Raw genomic sequence first — 25320 nt, 5'->3', positions numbered from 1 at the left:
GCGGCCGGGGTTCCATTGCATCCGTCAGTCCTTGCGTTATTGAACACCGCTACTTCCATACACCTGATTGAGCACTTTTGACCGATCTCTTTCCAGCATGTCCGAATGGTGCATTCAACCGATTTCACACCGAAATGATGCTTGATTGATTTTCAGCCAAAATTGATTGACAGAAAATATTGCTTGAGCAGGGGTGAGTCAGGAGCATGTTAGTAGCGCCATTTGGTTTTGGGATGACCACGTGCAAAGTGTTGACAGTGAAGCTTACACTCCATCACCACCCAAGCCACTCCTCCCTATCTCGCCATGGCCTGTGTTGCGTGACAAACACTAGAGGCCGAACACTAGAGGCCCCACAAGTACGCAGTCACAAAAGGTATGTGCCAACGGGCCTCTAGTGTTCAGCCTCTAGTGTTTGTTACGGGACACAGGCGAATTAGAGAAGAGACGGAGGAGGAGGCCCGGTGGCAATGGAGAGAAGACAGGAGCCAGTGGATAAATGAGTGTAAACTCTGCTCTCTACACACTGTACATACATTATCAGATTTTATGCTGATAATGTATGTACAGTGTGTAGAAGGATCCAATCCTTCTCCGATCAGATTTGATGTTGGAATCTGGTGGCCATCTATTGGGCTGGGTTCACAGTGGTCAGCTGTATAACACACACATTGGGCCTGATTCACAAAGCGGTGATAACTGAGTTATCACGCCTAAAAGACTTTAGGCGTGATAACCTTTGCACTAGCAAAGTTATCACCGCTTTGAGCTGTAACTCGCACGAAGCTCCCGCACGCCCGCGCAAAGTCCCATAGGGCTTAATGGGCGCTGTGCGCAAAGCGCGGTGCGCTGCACGCGCGCCTGCGCGATTGCGTGCGCAAAACTTTGCGCGCGGGAGCTTCGCACGAGTTACTTCAGATCACACCTAAACTAAGTTTAGGCGTGATAAAGGGCTTTTCACAGGCGTGCAAAGTGTTTGCACCGCTTTGTGAATCAGGCCCATTATGTGTGAACTGCAATGGGGACTGGACATAGATATTTTAATACAAAGCCTGCACGCAGCAAGTTAGAAGAATAATGCGATCAGTTACAACGCAGTACTGTGAACAGGCCTATAGAAGTATTTAGGCAGTGAGCTGACATGCAGAACATACGTTATAGCCATTGCACAAGCGCACATCTGTTTTTAAAAAGGTGGGGCTTTATACTCTCAAATGTGCGACACAAATTGTGCACATCCATGATGCAATTTTGATTGTTATGCCTCCGTTACATTGCATGCCACTGCAACCACATTACTTTGTGTTGCGTTTTATCTGCGCTGTGTAGCAACACAACGTGCATTGGCACTGTATGTGTCCACAGCCCTCCCTGCCTGCCGCTCACGGCTCACCAGCACCCACCAGCTGCACCAAAGTGCAACATCCCACGCCACTGTACCCAACGGCCCGTAGCCACTGCAGCCTCATTTAATTTTAAGGGGAGATGCTTGGGGGCCCCTCTAGCCTCTGGGGCCCGGGGGCAATTGCCCCCCTTTGCCTTTATTGAAGCGCCGGTCTTGTCTGGAGTGAACCTCATGCATAAACATCGTATTTCTGGCACGCTGTATCAATAGTGCCCTTTATCGTGCCTTCTGTGTACTCAGGTTATGTATCTCCATTGAGAGTGTGCCTATATCAATAAAAGCATTTGATGAGATAAGGTGACCTTTAAAGTGATGTTTAACTCAAAACACATGGAGCCAAATGTGGATTTTGACGAGTTAAAGAGCAACTCCAGTGAAAATAATGTAATAAAAAAGTGCTTCATTTTTACAATAATTATGTATAAATGATTTAGTCAGTGTTTGCCCATTGTAAAATCTTTTAAATCCCTGATTTACATTCTGACATTTATTACATGGTGACATTTTTACTGTTGGCAGGTGATGTAGCTGCTGCATGGTTTTTTGGCAGTTGGAAACAGCTGCAAACAGCTATTTCCCACAATGCAGAAAGGTTCCCAGACAAGAAACTGCCAGGAGTACGTACTCAGAGTTTCTTGTGGGAGGGGTTTCACTACAATATCAGTCATACAGAGACCCCCGATGGTCTGTTTGCGAAAAGGAATAGATTTCTCATGTAAAAGGGGGTATCAGCTACTGATTGGGATAAAGTTCAATTCTTGGTCGGAGTTTCTCTTTAAATTGTGAACAAGTAACCACTTTTTAGTACGCAACTAATACAGATCAGGACATCCGGCCACCATGTGGGACAGTCGAGAAGGAAAGAGGGACACTTGTGAAATATGTGACTGGTGGGCCGGCAGAAAACCCCTCACAATGATGAAAATTGGAACAAACAGTTTAGTGTGCGGGGCTAACCCCCAGTCATGGGCCTGCATACAGTGGAGGAAATAATTATTTGACCCCTCACTGATTTTGTAAGTTTGTCCAATGACAAAGAAATGAAAAGTCTCAGAACAGTATCATTTCAATGGTAGGTTTATTTTAACAGTGGCAGATAGCACATCAAAAGGAAAATCGAAAAAATAACCTCAAATAAAAGATAGCAACTGATTTGCATTTCATTGAGTGAAATAAGTTTTTGAACCCATACCAACCTATTAAGAGTTCTGGCTCCCACAGAGTGGTTAGACACTTCTACTCAATTAGTCACCCTCATTAAGGACACCTGTCTTAACTAGTCACCTGTATAAAAGACACCTGTCCACAGAATCAATCAATCAAGCAGACTCCAAACTCTCCAACATGGGAAAGACCAAAGAGCTGTCCAAGGATGTCAGAGACAAAATTGTGGACCTGCACAAGGCTGGAATGGGCTACAAAACCATTAGCAAGAAGCTGGGAGAGAAGGTGACAACTGTTGGTGCGATTGTTTGAAAATGGAAGGAGCACAAAATGACTATCAATCGACCTCGCTCTGGGGCTCCACGCAAGATCTCACCTCGTGGGGTGTCAATGGTTCTGAGAAAGGTGAAAAAGCATCCTAGAACTACACGGGAGGAGTTAGTGAATGACCTCAAATTAGCAGGGACCACAGTCACCAAGAAAACCATTGGAAACACATTACACCGCAATGGATTAAAATCCTGCAGGGCTTGCAAGGTCCCCCTGCTCAAGAAGGCACATGTGCAGGCCCGTCTGAAGTTTGCCAATGAACACCTGAATGATTCTGTGAGTGACTGGGAGAAGGTGCTGTGGTCTGATGAGACCAAAATAGAGCTCTTTGGCATTAACTCAACTCGCTGTGTTTGGAGGAAGAAAAATGCTGCCTATGACCCCAAAACACCGTCCCCACCGTCAAGCATGGGGGTGCAAACATTTTGCTTTGGGGATGTTTTTCTGCTAAGGGCACAGGACAACTTAATCGCATTAACGGGAAAATGGACGGAGCCATGTATCGTGAAATCCTGAACGACAACCTCCTTCCCTCTGCCAGGAAACTAAAAATGGGTCGTGGATGGGTGTTCCAGCACGACAATGACCCAAAACATACAGCAAAGGCAACAAAGGAGTGGCTCAAGAAGAAGCACATTAAGGTCATGGAGTGGCCTAGTCAGTCTCCGGACCTTAATCCAATAGAAAACCTATGGAGGGAGCTCAAGCTCAGAGTTGCACAGAGACAGCCTCGAAACCTTAGGGATTTAGAGATGATCTGCAAAGAGGAGTGGACCAACATTCCTCCTAAAATGTGTGCAAACTTGGTCATCAATTACAAGAAACGTTTGACCTCTGTGCTTGCAAACAAGGGTTTTTCCACTAAGTATTAAGTCTTTTATTGTTAGAGGGTTCAAAAACTTATTTCACTCAATGAAATGCAAATCAGTTGCTATCTTTTATTTAAGGTTATTTTTTCGATTTTCCTTTTGATGTGCTATCTGCCACTCTTAAAATAAACCTACCATTGAAATGATACTGTTCTGAGACTTTTCATTTCTTTGTCATTGGACAAACTTACAAAATCAGTGAGGGGTCAAATAATTATTTCCTCCACTGTATAAAAAGAAATAAGGGACCTTGCCATGCATGGCTCCCAAAGATCTTATGGGACGGTTTCACCCAGTTTTACATCACGTAATCCCATCCTTACATCAAGCAGTGCAAAGTATGCTAGTCTAGGACATGCCTCCTACTTGCCCCATAATCCCCTAGGCTGTATTCCCACTTGATACACTCAACGCAAAGCTGACAGTGAACAGCTCCTATTTTATAATCCATGGGATCTGTAGCGGTAAACTGGCCACACTTCTGTGCAGCCCGCAACAATCCCAGAAAGGCAGATGCATTCCCTTATACAGCCATAACTTGAATAGCAAGTTGTGGACAAAATACAAATACATTTGCATTTTAAACGCAAAACTGAAAGTGAACCTCCAGACTAAAAATCTACTCAGCAGCACTGAAAAGGCTTGGTGTTTCTCAGCATCAGAACTTTGTTTTTCTTACCCAGGCCTTATTTTTAGCTGCACAGAAAAAAACTGCCTGGGTATTTTTCCCCTGATGCCGTGCAAAGCATGAGGGGATTTCTGATGTTGCTTAGCGCGCGCAGCTCGGAGGGGTTAACACTAACAGGACAGTTGGAACTGTGTCTCATGCTCCTTGTCCCCTCCTTTCAACTAAAAAGATGTGTGCCCCCATGAAATCACAAACATTTGCCTGTTCTTTTAAAACAGGGTGGGTGAGAGATTATATTACCTATCTATTTTAATTAACATAACTAATGTAATGTAATGACAGTATGTTTGTTTAGGCTGAAGTTTCCCTTTAACTGGGTAACGAACGTTGCCGTAGTTTGAACTTGAATATTTACACAATAGAACCTAGTAAAATGTTTATGGGGCCTTTTCACCTTTCCATGCACTGTGCTTTTCAGAGCATGTCACAGAATTAAAGTACCGCACTGTCTTCTTAAAACAAAAGGTAACTGCAGGTCTTCAGTTTAGTCACATGTCCCAAAAGCACTTCAGGACAGGTGACTGAGCGATGTAAGTCATGCCCTTTGACCCCAGGCAAGCATTTAGAGGTGTTTGTTTATGTATAACTTATATTTGAATACTGTAATTATAAAAGAAAAGTGCAATTTCACTAGTTAACCACTTGATGTGTTGCCAAGTTAAACACTAGATAAATCCCTCTCTGATAGAATCTTACCAGAGAGGCCTGCTACCACTGCACACCGATTTCCAATAGATTTCAGCATGAAAGGACTGTCATTTGTACAGTCATAAAGCCAGAGTCCCCAAACTTGGCACAGTTGGTCATTTGGGGACCAAGGTTACAAATTCAGGGAAAGTGGGCGGAACATAAAACAGCCTATCAAATTTTAGCTCTTCATTTTAAATAGGAAAATGTAATCTGCACCCATTCTTAGGTGGCCACACACAATACAATTAAAAGATCCAATTTTTCACCAATTCGATAATTCCGATTGGTTGTTCCGGAAAATTGAGAGATTTTCTTTGTTTTCGATCGATAAATCGGATCGAATTTCCCGCTTTTTTTTTTTTTAGTTTTGGAGATTGGACGTTGGAAATTTCAGACCTACTTTATCAAGAATTGTATGGTGTGTAATGGGTTGTCATTTAATTGATGTACAGTTCCAATCAATTTTTTTCTGAACTTTCAATCATTTTATTCATGATTGGGGAACATTTTTTACATAAGTGTGTGGTACATTGGTCAGATTTTTGAATTATTATAATCAGTCAGAAAAAGTGATTGCTATTCTTGAATTGAACAGATATTTAAAATGGTGTGTGGCTACCTTTAGACTTTTAATGGCAGAGTTCTCAAAGTCCTTCAAACTTCACAAAATCAGATTTCACCAATTCACATCAATGGGAGAAAATGTTTAAGGATGCCATTCTCACAGTAATAAAGCCAGAGTCCCCAAACCTGGCAGAATTGGTCACCGAGCTGAAAAAATGCAGCCATGATTTCCCCATATATCAAGTGCAGCTATCATGCCCCTGATATAACAAATGCAGCTGAGCTATGCCTAGCGCTTTCCCTATCTCTCCAGCAATGTCTCTCCCATCACTCACTAAGCAGGCAGCAGACAGAGTGAGAACATGGCTGACGCTGCTGCCCTTTATATGAGGGGGGGAGGGGGTCCAGGAGGGAGTGCAGCCTGACTGGCTGCCATGTGTCTGCTAACTGTGATGTAGAGCAATGCTGTCCAATTGGCGGCCCATCCGGCCCGCCAGGCTTCCTGCTGCGGCCCCCCCAATCCCCCGAGTCCACAGAACTGAGAGGACTTTTTTTTTTAAACCCCTTTCCCCCATGCTGCAGCTGCTGTAATGTAAATATTTACACCCCCTCCTCTCGTTCTCCCCTGTGCTGCCGCCTGTAACACACTTCAGGTCGGCGGCGAGCAGGAGATCGGAACCAATCAATAGTATATTAGAGGCGCCTCACGTAATATCAGCTAGTGTTCTTTACTTAACAGAGTCCCACACTGCAGCGACTGTAGAGGTGAATCCTTATCCTCAGATGTAGCAGATATAAAACAGAAAGCAGCAGCGCTGTGTGGTCAGCCTTAAAGCAATACAGTTTCACCTCCAGAGACCTAGTGTTGGGCGAACAGTGTTCGCCACTGTTCGGGTTCTGCAGAACATCACCCTGTTCGGATGATGTTCGAGTTCGGCCGAACACCTGATGGTGTTCGGCCAAACCGTTCGGCCGCATGGCCGAACTAAGAGCGCATGGCCGAACGTTCCCCGAACGTTCGGCTAGCGCTGTGATTGGCCGAACGGGTCACGTGGTTCGGACCCGAACGCGCTCTGATTGGCCGAACTGTCAAGTGGTTCGGGTAAATAAATACCCGAACCACGTCATATCTCCGCCATTTGTCTGTGGGTTTAGCTTTGGGTAGGCAGGCAGGGTAGTTCACGCTCCAGCCACGCTAGCCAGGGTCCCCCCAGTCATTGTGTCGCTGCTGGGAATAGTAGTACACCGCTCGCTCAGCCACACTATATAGCATTCTGTTTACTGCCACTCTGTGTACCTCGCTCAGCCACACTATATAGCATTCTGTTTACTGTTCTGTGTCTTCTGGGAATAGTAGTACACCGCTCGCTCAGCCACACTATATAGCATTCTGTTTACTGCCACTCTGTGTACCTCGCTCAGCCACACTATATAGCATTCTGTTTACTGCCACTCTGTGTCTTCTGGGAATAGTAGTACACCGCTCACCCGCCACTGTATAGCATTGTGCTCTGTGTCGCTGCTGGGAATAGTGGTACACCGCTCACCCGCCACTGTATAGCATTGTGCTGTGTGTCGCTGCTGGGAATAGTGGTACACCGCTCACCCGCCACTGTATAGCATTGTGCTGTGTGTCGCTGCTGGGAATAGTGGTACACCGCTCATCCACACTATATAGCATTCTGTTTACTGTTCTGTGTCTGCTGGGAATTGTAGTACACCGCTCGCTCAGCCACACTATATAGCATTCTGTTTACTGCCACTCTGTGTACCTCACTCAGCCACACTATATAGCATTCAGTTTACTGTTCTGTGTCTGCTGGGAATAGTAGTACACCGCTCACCCGCCACTGTATAGCATTGTGCTCTGTGTCGCTGCTGGGAATAGTGGTACACCGCTCACCCGCCACTGTATAGCATTGTGCTGTGTGTCGCTGCTGGGAATAGTGGTACACCGCTCATCCACACTATATAGCATTCTGTTTACTGTTCTGTGTCTGCTGGGAATAGTAGTACACCGCTCGCTCAGCCACACTATATAGCATTCTGTTTACTGCCACTCTGTGTACCTCGCTCAGCCACACTATATAGCATTCTGTTTACTGTTCTGTGTCTGCTGGGAATAGTAGTACACCGCTCACCCGCCACTGTATAGCATTGTGCTCTGTGTCGCTGCTGGGAATAGTGGTACACCGCTCACCCGCCACTGTATAGCATTGTGCTGTGTGTCGCTGCTGGGAATAGTGGTACACCGCTCATCCACACTATATAGCATTCTGTTTACTGTTCTGTGTCTGCTGGGAATAGTAGTACACCGCTCGCTCAGCCACACTATATAGCATTCTGTTTACTGCCACTCTGTGTACCTCGCTCAGCCACACTATATAGCATTCTGTTTACTGTTCTGTGTCTGCTGGGAATAGTAGTACACCGCTCACCCGCCACTGTATAGCATTGTGCTCTGTGTCGCTGCTGGGAATAGTGGTACACCGCTCACCCGCCACTGTATAGCATTGTGCTCTGTGTCGCTGCTGGGAATAGTGGTACTGTATAGCATTTCTGTACTGCCACTGTACTGCTGCCAGTCAGCGTGTACTGTAAGGATAAGTGAAATGAGGAAGAAATCCGGTGAAAGAGGGAGGGGCAAGGGAAGAGGTGTTTCCCCTGACGGTTCACGTACAGGCCACAGGGGAGCACCCAAGAAAACCCACTCAATACCGCCCATGTTGTCCAGGACAACAACCCTCACAAATCCAAAAGAACAGGACCAGATAATTACTTGGATGACCTCTCAAGCGTCCAGCAGTGGGTTAAGCAGCACCAGCACATCACGCACGAGGTCCGAGTCCTCAGCCAGTTACAAGGAGCCAGTGGGCACAAAGCTGACACAACCGGCAGCGACACCACGCACACAACTGCCAGATAACCAGTCCGATGAATTACCTCAGGACACAATGGGGTATTCGCAGGAGCTTTTCCCAGCCCAACAAACTTCCACCTTTCAAAGGTCAATGGAGGAACAGCCAGAAATGTTGTGCCTGGATTCACATCCATTAACTGTGGGAAATGCACCGCGCACTGAAATACAAGGCGAGTCCGAGGAGGACTCGGAAACCCAAATCCCAGAGCAAGTTGGGCAGGAGGGGTTGCAATTGCAGGAGGTCGGCCGACAAGATCTGGAAGACGACGTTGGAGTGAGCTGCGCAGAGGTTGTTCTGGGAAGCTCTACTCCACGGCGGCGGCCCCCCACAATGACATATGACGAGTTTCAGGAGATGGAAGAGGAGGGTATGGACAATGTGGACAGAGACCCAGATTTTGTTTGTGAACGAGAACATCGCCGTCGTAGCAGCAGCACAGATGAGTCTGTTGAAGAACCCACTGCTGCACGAGTTCGCCTTGTGCCACAAGGTAGGCGGCGCGCAATTTCAGGCACCACAAGTGTGGAAGTTCAAGTGAGAGGCAAAAGAGGAGCAAACAGAAATCGCCAGCAAGGCAGGTGCTCCAAAGTCTGGGCTTTCTTTGAAGACTGCACTGAGGATGTTACCATGGCGATTTGCAAGGTGTGCAAGACCCGCCTGAGCAGGGGGAAAAGTATTAACAACCTCTCCACCACCAGCATGAGCCGCCACATGCTATCCAAACATCCCACTCTGTGGGCAAACGCGGCAGGACAGGGTACCAGCAACACTGCCTCCCTTGGGTTCACCAGACTCACCACCAGACCCGCCTCAGCAGCAGCAGTAGCCCAGCCATTGCGTGGTTCACAACATTCACAAACATCAGACGACGCTGACACTGTCACTTTCCGGAGTAGTGCTCTTGAGGTCTCGCAGTGTTCATCAAACACAACAACCAACAGCCCTTCCGTGTGCAGCGCTACGGTTCAGTTGTCTGTGTCGGAGATGTTTGAGCGCAAGAGGAAATTGCCAGCAAATGACCCCCGGGCCGTGGCAGTAACAGCCAGCATAGCCAAGCTTCTGGCCTGCGAAATGCTGCCATATCGAGTGGTGGAGACAAACAGCTTCAAGGGCATGATGTCAGTGGCCATCCCACGTTACGTGGTTCCCAGCCGCTACCACTTTGCGCGCTCTGCAGTGCCTGAGTTGCATGAGCACGTGGTCAGCAAAATAACCCGAAGCTTGAAGAATGCCGTTGCCTGCAAGGTTCACCTCACCACTGAAACCTGGACGAGTGCGTTCGGCCAGGGTCGATACATCTCCCTTACCGCGCACTGGGTGAACCTTGTGGAGCCTGGCAGCGATTCCTCACCTGCTACGGCGCGGGTGTTGCCCACGCCGCAAACAGCTGCACCGCCGTCCCTCCCACTGGATAACAAAAGCAGCACCTACCTCTCTGACTCCTTCTCCTCCAACGCATCTCAAAGCTGTACCTCATCCGGAAACGCTAACCCAGCAGCAGTAGGATCGTGGAAGCAGTGCAGCACAGCTGTTGGCATGCGTCAGCAAGCGTTGCTGAAGCTGATCTGAGTTGGGGATAAGCAGCACACAGGGGAGGAAATTTGGAAGGGAATAAAGGAACAGACGGATTTGTGGCTGGCACCACTGGACCTGAAACCGGGCATGGTTGTGTGTGATAATGGGAGTAATCTCATTCGCGCTTTAAGGTTGGCTAAGCTGACACACATCCCTTGCCTGGCGCACGTGATGAACCTAGTAGTTCAGCGGTTCCTGAGGACATACCCAGGCGTGGCCGATCTTCTGTTGAAGGTGCGTCGAGTGGCCAAACATTGTAGAAATTCCAGTACTGCTTCGGGGGCACTCGCCAAGATGCAGGAGCGCTTCAATCTCCCCCACCATCGCTTGCTGTGTGATGTCCCTACGCGCTGGAATTCTACGCTGCACATGCTAGCCCGCTTTTGTGAGCAGAAGAGTGCAGTGGTCCAGTACATGACGGCGCAGTACCGAGGCGCATCCGGACAGCTGCCAAGCTTCTGTGGATCCGATTGGGCCAACATGTTGGACCTCTGCCAAGTCCTCCAAAATTTTGAGCAATCCACGTTGCTTGTGAGCAGTGACAACTTTTCAGTCAGCATTACCATACCACTGCTGTGTTTACTGAAGAGGTCAATGTTGAAAATCAAGGAAACAGCTGTCATGATGCAACTGGGGGAATCTGAAGGAGAAAACGATCAGCGTGATGGTACCAACATCAGGCCATCCGCCTCAGGGAACGCTGGCCCCAGCAGCTATGACGAAGAAGAGGAGGAGGAACAGCTGGAGTTGGAGCAGGAATTTCATGCCACCACTGACGAGGGCCAGAGCGGTGCACGTTGGACTTCCACAATTCAGCGCGAATGGTCAGCAGAAGCAGACCAGGAGGAAGGTGACGACTATGATGCATCACAACAACTATCACAAAGCTCACAAGAGGATGATGAGGATTCTGGTAGGACTCTGGCACACATGGCTCAATTCATGCTAGACTGCATTGAACGTGACCCACGCATTGTGCGCATTCTGGACAACACCAATTACTGGGTTTATACCCTTCTGGATCCACGGTACAAACACAATGTTCCAAAACTGCTTGAAGAAACAGTCAGACAGGTCAAAATGGAAGAATACCAGCAGGCCCTTGTGGAGACTTTAGAGAGGAGATTGACATCCTCCCCCACCTCTAGCCAGTTGTACGCCGACAGACTGACTTCCGCAAACCCAGGACGACCAGGAGGGCAGCAAACAACGCAAGCCGCAGCTAGTGCCCAAAAGGGAATGGTATCGGCAGTGTCCTTGGAGTGGGAAAATTTTCTGACACCCATGCAGCAGCAGCCCACTGAACAGCAAGCGTGCAGATCCACCTCCAACACCGATCGCCTGGAGAAGATGGTCAAGGACTACATGTCAGATGACGTAGCTGTGTCGAACAATCCATCTGCACCCTTCAACTATTGGGTATCGAAGCTAGACACCTGGCACGAACTGGCAATGTACGCAATAGAGGTGCTGGCTTGCCCGGCAGCCAGTGTTATGTCGGAACACTGTTTCAGTGCTGCCGGAGGCATCGTCACAGATCGGCGTATCCACCTCTCCACAGAAAATGCAGACCGTCTGACTCAAATTAAAATGAATCAATCCTGGATTGGAAATGACTACGCAACACTTCAGGATCCCAACCAAGTAACATGACCAATGAACATCTGGGATGGTGTAGCGTTTCCGGTCCCTGTTTATTGAACCTCTCATCTGTATTACATTTATGACTGCATGGCGGCAAAAAGCATTGCTGCTATATCCGCACGCTTTTTGTCCTCATGCAAGGCCTGGGTTGTTGTGTCTCAAAAACCGTGGCCTTCTCCTCCTGCGCCTGCTCCTGTTCCATCACGTCTGCTGCTGCTGGGTTAGCGTTGCCGCGTGGTCCCTGTTTATTGAACCACTTATCTTTATTACATTTATGACTGCATGGCGGTACAAAGCATGCTATCCGCACGCTTCTTGTCCTCATGCAAGGCCTGGGTTGTTGTGTCTCAAAAACCGTGGCCTTCTCCTCCTGCGCCTGCTCCTGTTCCATTACGTCTGCTGCTGCTGGGTTAGCGTTGCCGCGTGGTCCCTGTTTATTGAACCACTTATCTTTATTACATTTATGACTGCATGGCGGTACAAAGCATGCTATCCGCACGCTTCTTGTCCTCATGCAAGGCCTGGGTTGTTGTGTCTCACAAAGCGTGGCCTTCTCCTCCTGCGCCTCCTCCTGTTCCATCACGTCTGCTGCTGCTGGGTTAGCGTTGCCGCGTGGTCCCTGTTTATTGAACCACTTATCTTTATTACATTTATGACTGCATGGCGGTACAAAGCATGCTATCCGCACGCTTCTTGTCCTCATGCAAGGCCTGGGTTGTTGTGTCTCAAAAACCGTGGCCTTCTTCTCCTGTGCCTGCTCCTGTTCCATCACGTCTGCTGCTGCTGGGTTAGCGTTGCCGCGTGGTCCCTGTTTATTGAACCACTTATCTTTATTACATTTATGACTGCATGGCGGTACAAAGCATGCTATCCGCACGCTTCTTGTCCTCATGCAAGGCCTGGGTTGTTGTGTCTCACAAAGCGTGGCCTTCTCCTCCTGCGCCTCCTCCTGTTCCATCACGTCTGCTGCTGCTGGGTTAGCGTTGCCGCGTGGTCCCTGTTTATTGAACCACTTATCTTTATTACATTTATGACTGCATGGCGGTACAAAGCATGCTATCCGCACGCTTCTTGTCCTCATGCAAGGCCTGGGTTGTTGTGTCTCAAAAACCGTAGCCTTCTCCTCCTGCGCCTGCTCCTGTTCCATCACGTCTGCTGCTGCTGGGTTAGCGTTGCCGCGTGGTCCCTGTTTATTGAACCACTTATCTTTATTACATTTATGACTGCATGGCGGTACAAAGCATGCTATCCGCACGCTTCTTGTACTCATGCAAGGCCTGGGTTGTTGTGTCTCACAAAGCGTGGCCTTCTCCTCCTGCGCCTCCTCCTGTTCCATCACGTCTGCTGCTGCTGGGTTAGCGTTGCCGCGTGGTCCCTGTTTATTGAACCACTTATCTTTATTACATTTATGACTGCATGGCGGTACAAAGCATGCTATCCGCACGCTTCTTGTCCTCATGCAAGGCCTGGGTTGTTGTGTCTCACAAAGCGTGGCCTTCTCCTCCTGCGCCTCCTCCTGTTCCATCATGTCTGCTGCTGCTGGTGCTGGGTTAGCGTTACCGGTCCCTTTTCCTGGAACCTCTTCTCTGTATTACATTTATGACTGCATGGCGAAAAAATGCATGTTACCTGTGCAAAGAAACATGACATTTTCCACATTTAAAAGACAGTTTTTCCTTTGAAACTTTACAATCAATTTTCTCAAAAACTATAAGCTCTTTTTCAAATATTTTTTTTCCTCTTGTACCCACTCCCAAGGTGCACATACCCTGCTAATTTGGGGTATGTAGCATGTAAGGAAGCGTTACAAAGCACGAAAGTTCGGGTCCCCATTGACTTCCATTATGTTCGGAGTTCGCCGCGAACACCCGAACATCGCGGCGATGTTCGGCGAACGTTCGCGAACCCGAACATCTAGGTGTTCGCCCAACACTACAGAGACCCCAGTGATCTGGTCTTCCACTCCTAAAAAGTGCCACTCAGTGCACCATAAAAAAGGAGATATGGATTCTCTCTGTGGAATTATGTAAGGCAAGTTTATTTGAGTGTACAATCTTTCATAAAAAATATTGTGTAAATATTTACATTACAGCAGCTGCAGCACGGGGGAAAGGCCAATCTTTGTGCATTTTGTGGGGTAATCTGTGGCCAATCTTTGTGCATTTTGTGGAGAAATCTGCGGGCAATCTTTGTGCATTTTGTGGGGTAATCTACGGCCAATCTTTTTGCATTTTGTGGGGAAATGTGCGGCCAATCTTTGTGCATTTTGTGGAGAAATCTGCGGCCAATCTTTGTGCATTTTGTGGAGAAATCTGCGGCCAATCTTTGTGCATTTTGTGGAGAAATCTGTGGCCAATCTGACTGCATTTTGTGGAGAAATCTGTGGCCAATCTGACTGCATTTTGTGGTGAATCTGCTGCCAATCTGGTTGCACTTTGTGTTCTGCTATCACTCTAATTGCATTTTGTGGGCATACTGCTGCTAGATTGTTTTTTTTTCCCCTTGGGGGGGGGGGGGGGGGTATTTGGGGAGGTCTGCCGGCCCTTCCCCATGTGGTCTGGAAAAAAACGGCCCTCCATGCCCGCGAAGTTGGACAGCACTGATGTAGAGGGTCAAAGTTTAGCCCAATGATAAGTATAGGAGGCAGGGTGAACGCGCATAAAAATTCACTAATCGGTGCGAACGCGAACAGCGAAAATTCGCGTGAACTACTCGCCGGGTGAACCGTTCAGGCCATCTCTAATTACTAGCACCAACGCCAGCAGAGTATCCCGCTGTACATGGGTAATGTGACTGTTGCTATGGTAACACAGGATACTATGTCAACGCTCAATTACACAGATTAGAATACATGATCTTCATTTAATTTTAATACAAGTTGATTTTAATGCAAAAAAAAAAAAAAAAATCCAGGTGTGACCCTCAAAAACCTCTTAGTTACCTTTTCCTCCAGGCTTTTATTGAAGCGCGGCTTTCCATAAAATGATAAACTTTTCACAAAGTGAAATTTGAAGCTGCTGACCTCCATTTATAGCATTCTGCATAGGGTAGATTTACAGCATGTGTCTACTGTAACTATACCACACAACAAAGACATACCACATAGTTACCTATTACCCTCAGCCCCTGCTGGGTTTACAGTCAGTCCGGACCTGTTCCGCGAGTTCAGCGTCTCCCGCCCCAGAAATCATCTTGTCAGTTTTCATTTGTTTATGCGTCTTCTAAACAAAAGTGGTGAAAAGCAGCTTACATTCCCCACAATGCCCGTATCAATGTGTCATTAGGCAGATAAGTGATAGTGTGTGCTCCAAGACTGTCAGGAAGAAAAATGTTTGCATAAGAGAAAGTATGTTTCTTGATCCGATGGGTTAAAGACTAAAGTGAACCTGTGTCTAATCATGGAGGGAATGGGTATTAACTGTGCACACAGGTTATGCCACTGGTATTTTCTGGGTGCCCAGACAAGCATACAGTGTACAGCTCCACCAAGACCAGACAGACATAGAACAATTCAAGCTTTTCTCCTGGCGGACTCAACCCGCCAGCCACTAGGGCGCACTCTATAGGCAGTAGCAGTGTTAGGGAGTCTTGCCCAAGGTCTCCTTAATGAACAGGTGCTGGCTTACAGAACAAGAAGAGCAGAGATTCGAACCCTGGTCTCATGTGTCAGAGGCAGAGCCCTTAACCAGCACACTTTCCAGGCACTAGCAGTGGTGGGCCGAAATTTTGCAATCATAACCGTAATGTGAAATTTCTGAGAAAATCGTGATTAATTTCGCATGTAATAGTAATATTTCATAATTTTGCATGCATTTCGCATCATTTTCGTGCAATTTCGCTAAATTTTGTGTAGATTTTAGAGGTTAATAGCACAGCCCTCATACATGCTATTGCTACCAAAATTGCTACACATGTTAAGGAGAATCGTGGGTACAAGTAAAAAAAAAATCTTGTAGTTTTTGAGAAAATCGCTTTTTAAATATGCAAAGAAAAATGGTTTTTAAACTGTAATTTTTTTGTTTAAAAAAACATTTTTTCTTTGCATGTTTAAATCAATTTTCGCAAAAACTTCAGTCTTTTTTTAATTTTTTTTTTGTCTTGTACCAACTATTCTCCTTAACATTTGTAGCAATTTTGGTGTCACTACCATGTATGGGGGCTTGAAATTACGCAAAAATTAAGCGAAATTTCAGGCGAAATTACGAATGATTACGAAATCAATTGAATTTACAAATCGTAATTACGTATAAGTAAAAATGCAAAAATTTTCACGAAATTTTCCGTAATCGTAATCAACTGATCACAATCATCGCTAAACCAATTAAGAATAATACACGAAATGTCGGCACACCAATCTTTAGAGAAGATGGTTTATTCAAACCATACAAACAATAGGCCAGCGTTTCCTTTCTCAAGGGAATGCAAATAACGATCTGGAGTATGGTCTGGAGATCTGTAGCAGTTCACAGACGGCTTACATACTATACCTCTATCCCACCCCCACACCCCGAGACTCAGCCCTTTTCTTGGAAGTAGGACGTATGGGCGCCGCCTTAGCCACCCATAGAAATAACGGGGGGGGGGGGGGGGGATATGGGCCACCTGCAATGCATAATATGGCTACAAACAGTGATCTCTTGCTTTACCCCAAAAGCCGTGATTCCTATGCGTGCCTATGGTGGTGCCCAAAAATGTGTGGTTTTTTGGCCATTGACATGGGGGTATAGTAAAGGTTACCCGTGGGGGTTGGGTTTAAAGTTAGGCATCAGCAGAGGGAGGGTTCCGTGTGAGAATAGGGTTATGTTTAGCTGTAGTAACATATCGGTATCTATCATCAATACATTACTATCGTCATTTTCACTGTAATAGTAGAATATTGGTTAATTTATGGATATTCTACTATTTGCTTTTCTGGATGCCCAAATTTCCGGGCGCCCTTTTGTCCTGTACACCTTTTCTTCCCTTCCGTCACGTGTCCCCCTTTTGAACTTGCTTTGGAAAAAGAGAGAGAGAGAGAGTGAGAGAGAGAGAGAAGGAGAAGAAGAAGAAGAAGAAGAATAGATAGATAGGGTAGATAGATAGATAGATAGATAGATAGATAGATAGATAGATAGATAGATAGATAGATAGATAGATAGAATAGATGGAACAGGATAGATGGAGTTGCTGCTCTCCTGTACTGAGGTCTATCAGCAGAGCCTGTTGGCAGCACACAGGAGGGCGATTAAGCTCACTGTACCAGCCAGACCAGAGCTTCCTGATTCTGCAGCAATTAGTCACATTTAGCTATCTTAACATCAGTTGTAATGTTTCTGTACTGATCTATGAATCATTAGCTGCTCAGGCTAGAGAGACTTGTATCCCCCTTGTTCTGCTTTGATCTGTAAATCTCTGAGATTTATGCCTTCCAGATAAGAGGAGTGAAAATACTGTTGAAAAACTCTGGGAAAAAGCAATTATTGCCCATTAACCTTCAAATGTCCATGAACAGTTAGACCAGAGTTACAGGCAAGAAACATATTGCTGAGTGGAAATATTGTATATGTGACCTGTTTTATCTGTCTGAGGCCAGGAACCCAAAGCGCTATCGCTAATCGTAATCGCTAGCGTTTTTAATGAGCATTTTGTAAGCGATTTCATGAGAATTTTCTGGCGATTTTTAAAAAGTGTAAGCGTTTTGCCAGCGATTGTGTAGCGATTAGTGATTAGCTTTTTAATTCTGATTGGTCCTTTCAATAATTTTTTTTTTTTTTTTACAGTGGACAGTATTTTAAAAACGCTCGAAAATCGCTCTGTATAGAGATTCATGAGCGATTATGCCAGCGTTTATATATTTTATCTTGCAGAAATGCTAAAAATGCTACATGTCCTGAGTTTGCGATTTCGCTAATCACAATCGCTCCAGTGTAATTTGGCCCATCCGTTAACATTAGCTGAGCATTTAAGGCAATCGCTAGCGGTTTGAATTGCTCCCTAAACTATCAAAAAATCACTCTAGTGGGTTCCAGCCCTTAAAGCAGACCCAAACCAAACATTTTTATAATTCAAAATATTTAGTTGCACCACTCTGACACATACAAAGATAAATAAACACTCCTTCAAGCCTATGAGCATTGCAGTGCATGCTTTTCACCCTTCTCTTTTCATAACTAGGGTTCTACAGGTGGCAGCCATTAGCAATTCCTCCTTTGCTGGACACCACCTACTCCAGCATTTTGCCGGATTCTGTCCCGGCAATATGAAAGGAAGGGAGGGGTTCCTCCAATAAATGTAAAATATTTTATATTTGTCATCATGCAGCTGAAAAAAGGCTGCTATTTATTATTATAATTTAGAAAATAGATTTAATTTCTGAAATCTTGTATTTTTTATTTGGGTCCACTTTAAGGCCTATAGCTTTGCCTAGCCATTTTTGTACATCAAACTCACCCTCAACGAGGTCAGGAAGGTGGTACCATGCCCACACATTGCGTGCACAACAGGGGCATAACTGTCCTCCCCAGTGAAACTTTGATGAGGCCCCTCAATGATCACACCCCTTCCCTTGCCTACCCCTTGTGACCCTCACAGCCTGGGGGCCCATCTCACAAGGCTCATAAAACAGGTGTGGCCATCATAATCTTCACACCCATAACATGTGTAGCCACATAAATACCTGATCTGAAGGATGAACCCCTTTATAGAAGAGAGTGAAGTAGTAGTTGGGGTCCTCTTACAACGCTAGGCCAAAGGGGCTGCCCCCCTGTATTTAGGCTACGCCGCTGGTTGCGGTTCCTGGGCAGGAGTACAGACATGTGACCCACTGAGTGAGGCCACACATTGAGTGTGACATGACATTGGGTGACATTACTAATTAAAGCCATTGTCCAGCTGTCCCTTTTCTAATGCATTTCCGGCAGGCTTGTAAGGCTGTGCTCCCAGTACGACAGGCTCGTGCCATGTGTGACAGCTTATGCGCAAGTCATGAACCCTATATTGCGATCTGTCTGTGGCATCAGACGTGATAAAAGCATTGCTATGATGACACGTCCAACTTCCGTCCGGTGTCCATACAAATTGTTCAGGTTGGGACTTTGCATACCCTCACTGCAATGAATAAAATGGATCGGACAAATTGAAACATGTCTTAAAGTGAACCTCCGGACTAAAAATCTACTCAGCAGCACTGAAAAGGCTTGGTGTTTCTTTAACAGTTTCACACCATTAGAACTTTGTTTTTCTTATCAAAGCATCATTTTTAGCTGCATTTTTAGCCAAGCTCCACCCATCAAAGAAAAAAAGCCTGGGCTTTTTTTCCCTGATGCTGTGCAGAGCATGATGGGATTTCCTATGTTGTTATTCACGTTGCCTAGCAACTGGGAGAGGTGCTCAGGACACAGGACAGTTGGAACTGTGTCTCATACTCCCTGTCACCACCTTTCAACCAAAAAGATTGCTGTCATCATGAAATCAAACATTTGCCTGTTCCTTTATAACAGTGTGGGTAAGAGATTATATTACCTATCTATATATATAATAGACTAAGTGCCTCAACCTTCAAACAAGAAGAAGAAGTACTTTGCATGAGAAAATGTATGCGTGCTCAAACACCAAGTTTAAGGCCTCTTTTCCACGGACTGTTGAGCTGTGTGCTCAGCAAGCAGTTACCAGGCAGCAGTGAGCAGATACCAGGCAGCAACAAGCAGTTACCAGGCAGCAGCAAGCAGTTATCAGTCAGCAGTGAGCAGATACCAGGCAGCAACAAGCAGTTACCAGGCAGCAGCAAGCAGTTACCAGGCAGCAGCAAGCAGTTACCAGGCAGCAGTGAGCAGATACCAGGCAGCAACAAGCAGTTACCAGGCAGCAGCAAGCAGTTACCAGGCAGCAGTAAGCAGTTACCAGGCAGCAGCAAGCAGTTACCAGGCAGCAGCAAGCAGTTACCAGGCAGCAGCGAGCAGTTACCAGGCAGCAGCGAGCAGTTACCAGGCAGCAGTGAGCAGTTACCAGGCAGCAGTGAGCAGTTACCAGGCAGCAGTGAGCAGTTGTGAGAGTTTGAGAGCCATTTCACTGCCTATTCACAGTCCATGGAAAAGAGGCCTTACCCTAGCAAGTCTGACATTGCAAATCTGGCCTAATTGGCTATTCATGAGGCAATGCTCATGCAAATGCATGCACAAACCAATACCACAAAGCAGTCACCCTGCTACATGCTACATTAGCACTATCCGGCTTAGTGCACACCAGAGCGGTTCGGCAGCGTTTTGCGATCCCCTTGTGGCTGCGGATACGCTTGGGTAATGTATTTCAATGGGCTGGTGCACACCAGAGCGGGAGGCGTTTTGCTGAAACGCATACTCCCGAGGTGAGGCATTTTTTGGATTGCGGAGGCGTTTCTGCCTCCAATGTAAAGTATAGGAAAAACGCAAACCGCTCTGAAAAACGGCAGTTCAGAGCGGTTTTGCAGGCGTTTTTGTTACAGAAGCTGTTCAGTAACAGCTTTACTGTAACAATATATGAAATCTACTACACCAAAAACGCTTTACAAAATCGCAAAATGCTAGGTGAAATGCTACAGAAAAATAAGAAAAAGCGTTTCAAAATCTGCTAGCATTTTGCGGATCTGCTAGCAGTTTTTGGTGTGCTCCAGGCCTCCAGGAGTGCCACGGGGAGGATTCCCAATGCCCCCTTTTTATACAACTGGGGGGACCGCAGGGTCCCAGGCTCTCTCACTGCCTGGAAACCACAGCGGCACCCCGGAGGGGGAGGCTGGGTGGCGTGGACGACCCCCCCCAAGTGTGGCCAGCGCCGGGGAGAGCCGTCTGCACCCACCTCCCAATATTAAAAACAGACACTTACCTTAACGTCCATTGCGTTCTGCTACATGCGCATTAATTTGGGGGCACCACATGAGAAAGGAGAGAAGCATGGGTCACCCCGAGCTTTAGAGCTCAGGGCTGGCTCACATACAGCACTCCAGAGGAGGGGGGGGGGGGGGGGAGGACAGGCGCACTCAATCCAGGGTTCACACCACCGGAGCAAGCCATCCACCACCTGCCTCCAAAGGATACAAACTGCACAAAATGCTTTCCATGAGAAAATTAATGCGCATGTAGCAGAACCCAATGGATGTTAAGGTAAGTGGCTGTTTTTAATATTAGGAGGTGGGTGCGGACGGCTCTCCCCAGCGCTGGCCACGTTTGGGGGGGGGGGGTGCGGCTGCGCCACCCAGCCTCCCACTCCGGGGTACCGCTGTGGTTCCCAGGCAGCGAGAGAGCACTTTGCAGTATTGGTTTTTTGACCCTTAATAGTTTGGCATGCGAAAGCAAATGCATATTTGCATGAGCATTGCCTCATGAATAGCCAATTAGGCCGGATTTGCAAAGCCAGACTTGCTAGGGTTAAACTTGGTGTTTGAGCACGCATACATTTTCTCATGGAAAGCCTACTTCTTCTTGCTTCAAGGTTGAGGCACGTACTCTATTAGATAGATAGATGCGGCGTATGCTACGACGCGGGTTGGCTAGTCTATTTTAATTAACATAACTAATGTAACTTAATGACAGTATGTTTGTTTAGGCTGGAGTTCCTCTTTAAGGTGGCGATTAATGGTACAATATCATACTCAGATGCAATCATTCAACCACATTCGGGGGATCGAATCTACTTTGTAAATGTTTAAATATAAAATAAAATCAATCGGAAACCATCAGTTGTGCCCGTTAACAGCCAAATTCTCACTAACCAATCTGATCAGATTGATCCAAAAAAAGGAATCGATTTCATTAATCTGGTCAAATTGTTTAGCAGTAATTTGGCCATTGAACTTGGCGGTGATGTGAAATGATCAAACTGCCGTGGACTTGTACCTTTAAAATAGCCACTTTCCGCGGATCCTGTTCTTTATATACCGTAGTATCCCGTGTCCGTTCCACCCTAGTGGTCCGTTCCTTGAAGTGGACCGATTTCCTCTATAGTGTGAACACAGCCTGATGGCCTGTTCACACTAGCAGTGTTTTCTGCCTTTTTTTGAAGTGCAGGCGATTTTTAAAATCCCCCACAAAACACTTGTGCAATGACTCCCTATGAGAGAGTTCACATATGAGTGGTTTGTTTCCGATCCGCTCAGCAAAGCGGTGCATGGACCATTTTTGAGGCATTTGTGCTATAATAGAAGGTATAGGAAAAACGCAAAGCGCTCACAAAAATCGCTTTGTAAAGCGATTGCGCTCACGTTTTTAAGAATAAATACCTTGTATTTATTCTTTTTGGGGTCAAAGAGTTCACTTTCTGACTTGCGTCAGGGAGTGAATTACAAAACCGCTATGAAAAAGTGCTTACCGAAGCACTTTTTACAAAATCGCAGCGTGCAGTGGAGTGCCGGGAGGGGGGAAAACGCACAATTGCGTTTTTGTTTTAGGTGTAAATGGGGCTAACAAAGCTCATTGAAAAAAAAAACATGTTTTTTTTTCTTTTCCTCACAATAACTTTATTCCGTCCCGGCAGATAGGCGTTTTGCGCTCTCAGCAGACTCCGCATGTATACAGTTCCCCTAAATAACTGTCCATCAGTGATAACACAGCAGAGGACGGTGGGAATCTGAGGCTATCCAGCGTAACCTGAATATCCAGCTCTCTATCTATACCCCAGCTTGTTCACCTTTTGTGAGCTTAAAGAAAAAAAAAATCTAAAACAACAAAACAAGTTTGTCCACTTTATGCCTAACTAGGTGAAAACCAAGGGAGCTGCGAATGTGACATTCCTGTGTGGCAAAGCGTCATCAGGAAGTAATGTCACTAAAAAATGCCTTGTGGCTTTTTCTGCTGCGCTCTCTGCCTGACACATCCAGTGCTGCGTCTGGGATAGTTTCCACGCGCTCTCTGGCTGGAGATGGTCCTCCCGCTGCCTTTGGATTATTATTAAACATGCTTCTTCTCCCAGACTTCCTGCAGCTAGGAGCTACGAGAGGAGATATTCAATAACATCCAATAGGAGCAGAAGAGCCAGGTAAGGGATCAGTGGCTGACTGGCTGACTGTGATGCAGGTACCTCAGTGCTTCTCACAGGGGGATGCAAAGCTTGTGCCCACACTGTGGTCCCTGTACTACAGGGGCCAACTAGGAGCCCTCCTTTATCCATCTTATTAGCTTTTCATTGGTGCTATGCTGGTAATGATCACCTCTATTTGTGAATTGCATAGTGTGAATCCTCAACAAACTGTTTTCTTAAGTTGTCCATTAACGGTACAGTTTTTCCTTTAGATTAGATCTTTTGACACACTTTTTACGATTGCATTGTATAGAGAACAGTGCCATTTGTGGCGCAAATCAATGTGATATATGATTCTTTGGTCGATCAGAAAAATAATCAATCCGAAAGTTGGATTTTATGATCAAATCGGAATGTAAAACCTTCTTAAATTGTTAATTTTAATGGGAACAATCGATAATCGCCTTCCGATTAGTTACAATCGTTCAAATCATGTCGAAAGATTGTATCTGATGAAAAAAATTGTGCACCTTTACTCTGATTACACCTCTTGTGCACTGTAGCTGTCCTTGGTTGGTTTTCGGGTTGCCATAGCAATACAGTGCTTTGTGGCCCTTTGTAAAACTTACACTGGGACCCCTAGCTCCTTAGTTACACTACTGGCTGGTTATACAGTATTTGGATTTATTTAGTACATGGCCGCACAGACTACTACTCGAGTATATGGCAGAGTTACCCTTAGCAACCAGATCTCATCTTTCTGTAGATCCTGCTGTAGGTTGCCATAGGTGATGGTTAAATTAGAGATGATGACATTTTTCGATGTCATTGGAATTCCTAGTTTCACATGTGATTCCTAACTGATTATTTAATTTCGGCCATTGTGATTGGATTTGCTAAAGTCTACAGGAAGGGGGGGGGGGCACATTTATAATCAATCTGCATTGATTTCAGCAATGAAACATGATCTTTTAATTGTGTTTTTAAGTATCATGTTGAATTTCTCAAGTAAATTGAAAAGTTTTTTAATTTTTATTTTTGAAAAATCTGACTTTTGAACTTTTATAAAGCTGTAAACATGCAACAAAATTTTGTTTCACAAACACCATAATCGATTAGATTCCATTACCGGCAGTCCCCTAGTTACATACAAGTTTCATTCCGGGAGTACATCTGTAAGTTGACTTTGTTTGTAAGTTGAGTCATGTGAAATGTGGATAATTGATTTACTTTCGCATTTGGACAGATAGTATAAACAAACGTTTTTTGGTCGATTTTTGTGGATCTTTTTAAACTGTTTTAAGCTACTTACAACAGTTTATACAATACTTTCAGATATAAAAACCAAAATGTGCAATAACAAAAACAGTACAGTGTGCTTTGTAAATAAAGACAATTTCTTTTGTATGTATGAAACCTTGTAATTCAAGTTGTATGTAAATAGGGGACCCCCTGTACTAGGCTGGGCTGCTAAAGGAGGCAGTGAGATTTTGATTAAAAAAAAAAAAAGTCAAAACAAAACTTGGAATCCAATGATTTCCAAGTATTACTTTCAAAATTGTAAAACTTTAATGTCAGATCTGAAACTTTAAAAATTGGAGTTTTGTTGAGACATTATCTCATTAGTAACTCATCACTTTTTTTGCGCTATGGGGACAATTTGAAAAATACAGAAGCCAAGTAACCCAGAGCAAAAGTTTTAGATTCCTTCAGTGTCCCGTTAAGGAGGCCTTATGTTACTTGATGTACAGGTGAAGCTCGATAAATGAGAATATGGTGCAAAAGTCCATTTGTTTCAGTAAGTCAACTTAAAAGGTGAAACTAATACGTGAAATAGACTCATTACATGCAAAGCGAGATATTTCAAGCCTTTATTTGTAATAATGTTGATGATTATGGCTTACAGGTTATGAAAACCCCAAAATCTAAATCTCAGACCATTAAAATATTCAGAAAATGCTCAATATTCTAGGCTTATAGTGTCAGACTCTAATCTTCTAATGAATCCAAAACACATATAAAGAGTTCCTACTTCCTATTTCATACATGAGTTTCACATAAAAGTTGAATTACTGAAATAGATGGACTTTTGTTCGATACTCTAATTTTTCGAGTTTTACCTGTATGGCCAGATTGAGTAAAGCCCACACACTGTGCAGTGATTTCCAACACGTTTAAGCATTATGTTGGGGTCTTCAAAAAGTACAAAAATATCACCTATGAAAAAACGCGGAAGTAAAGTTCATTGAATAAGAGCCCTCGTCAATTAAATAGCTTTTCAATCTTCTGCAAACAACAAAGCACTCAAAATAGGTTTCCCACATGTCAAAGTTTCTTTGAGTGCTAATTTACTCAAATGAATCAAATATCATGATAATAACAATAATAATAATACTTAACATCAGTAGAAATTGGCTTCCCCAATCCTCCTAGACCCCTCCGCTTTCCTCTACTGAGGTAAGCAGGGCTGTGGAGTCAGTACAAAAATCACCTGACCCCGACTCA

The 25320-nt window shown here is 45.4% G+C and overlaps 1 protein-coding gene across 3 annotated transcripts in view; it reads left to right on the top strand.

Annotated features, from left to right (window-relative positions):
* LOC137571282 (adhesion G protein-coupled receptor F5-like) overlaps positions 1-25320 on the top strand; it is a 299361-nt gene that overhangs the window by 81059 nt on the left and 192982 nt on the right. The window contains exon 1 of one of the 3 annotated variants that reach the window (XM_068280194.1): positions 22653-22833. The exons of the other annotated variants lie outside the window; for them this stretch is intronic. The gene's annotated coding sequence lies outside the window, so the exon portion shown is untranslated. Of the gene's footprint in view, positions 1-22652; positions 22834-25320 lie in introns of those variants that run through there. 3 annotated transcript variants of the gene reach the window in all.

Source organism: Hyperolius riggenbachi, chromosome 4 (assembly GCF_040937935.1).
Source record: "Hyperolius riggenbachi isolate aHypRig1 chromosome 4, aHypRig1.pri, whole genome shotgun sequence".
Lineage (NCBI taxonomy): Eukaryota > Metazoa > Chordata > Amphibia > Anura > Hyperoliidae > Hyperolius > Hyperolius riggenbachi.
This window is presented reverse-complemented; position numbering and strand designations above follow the sequence as displayed.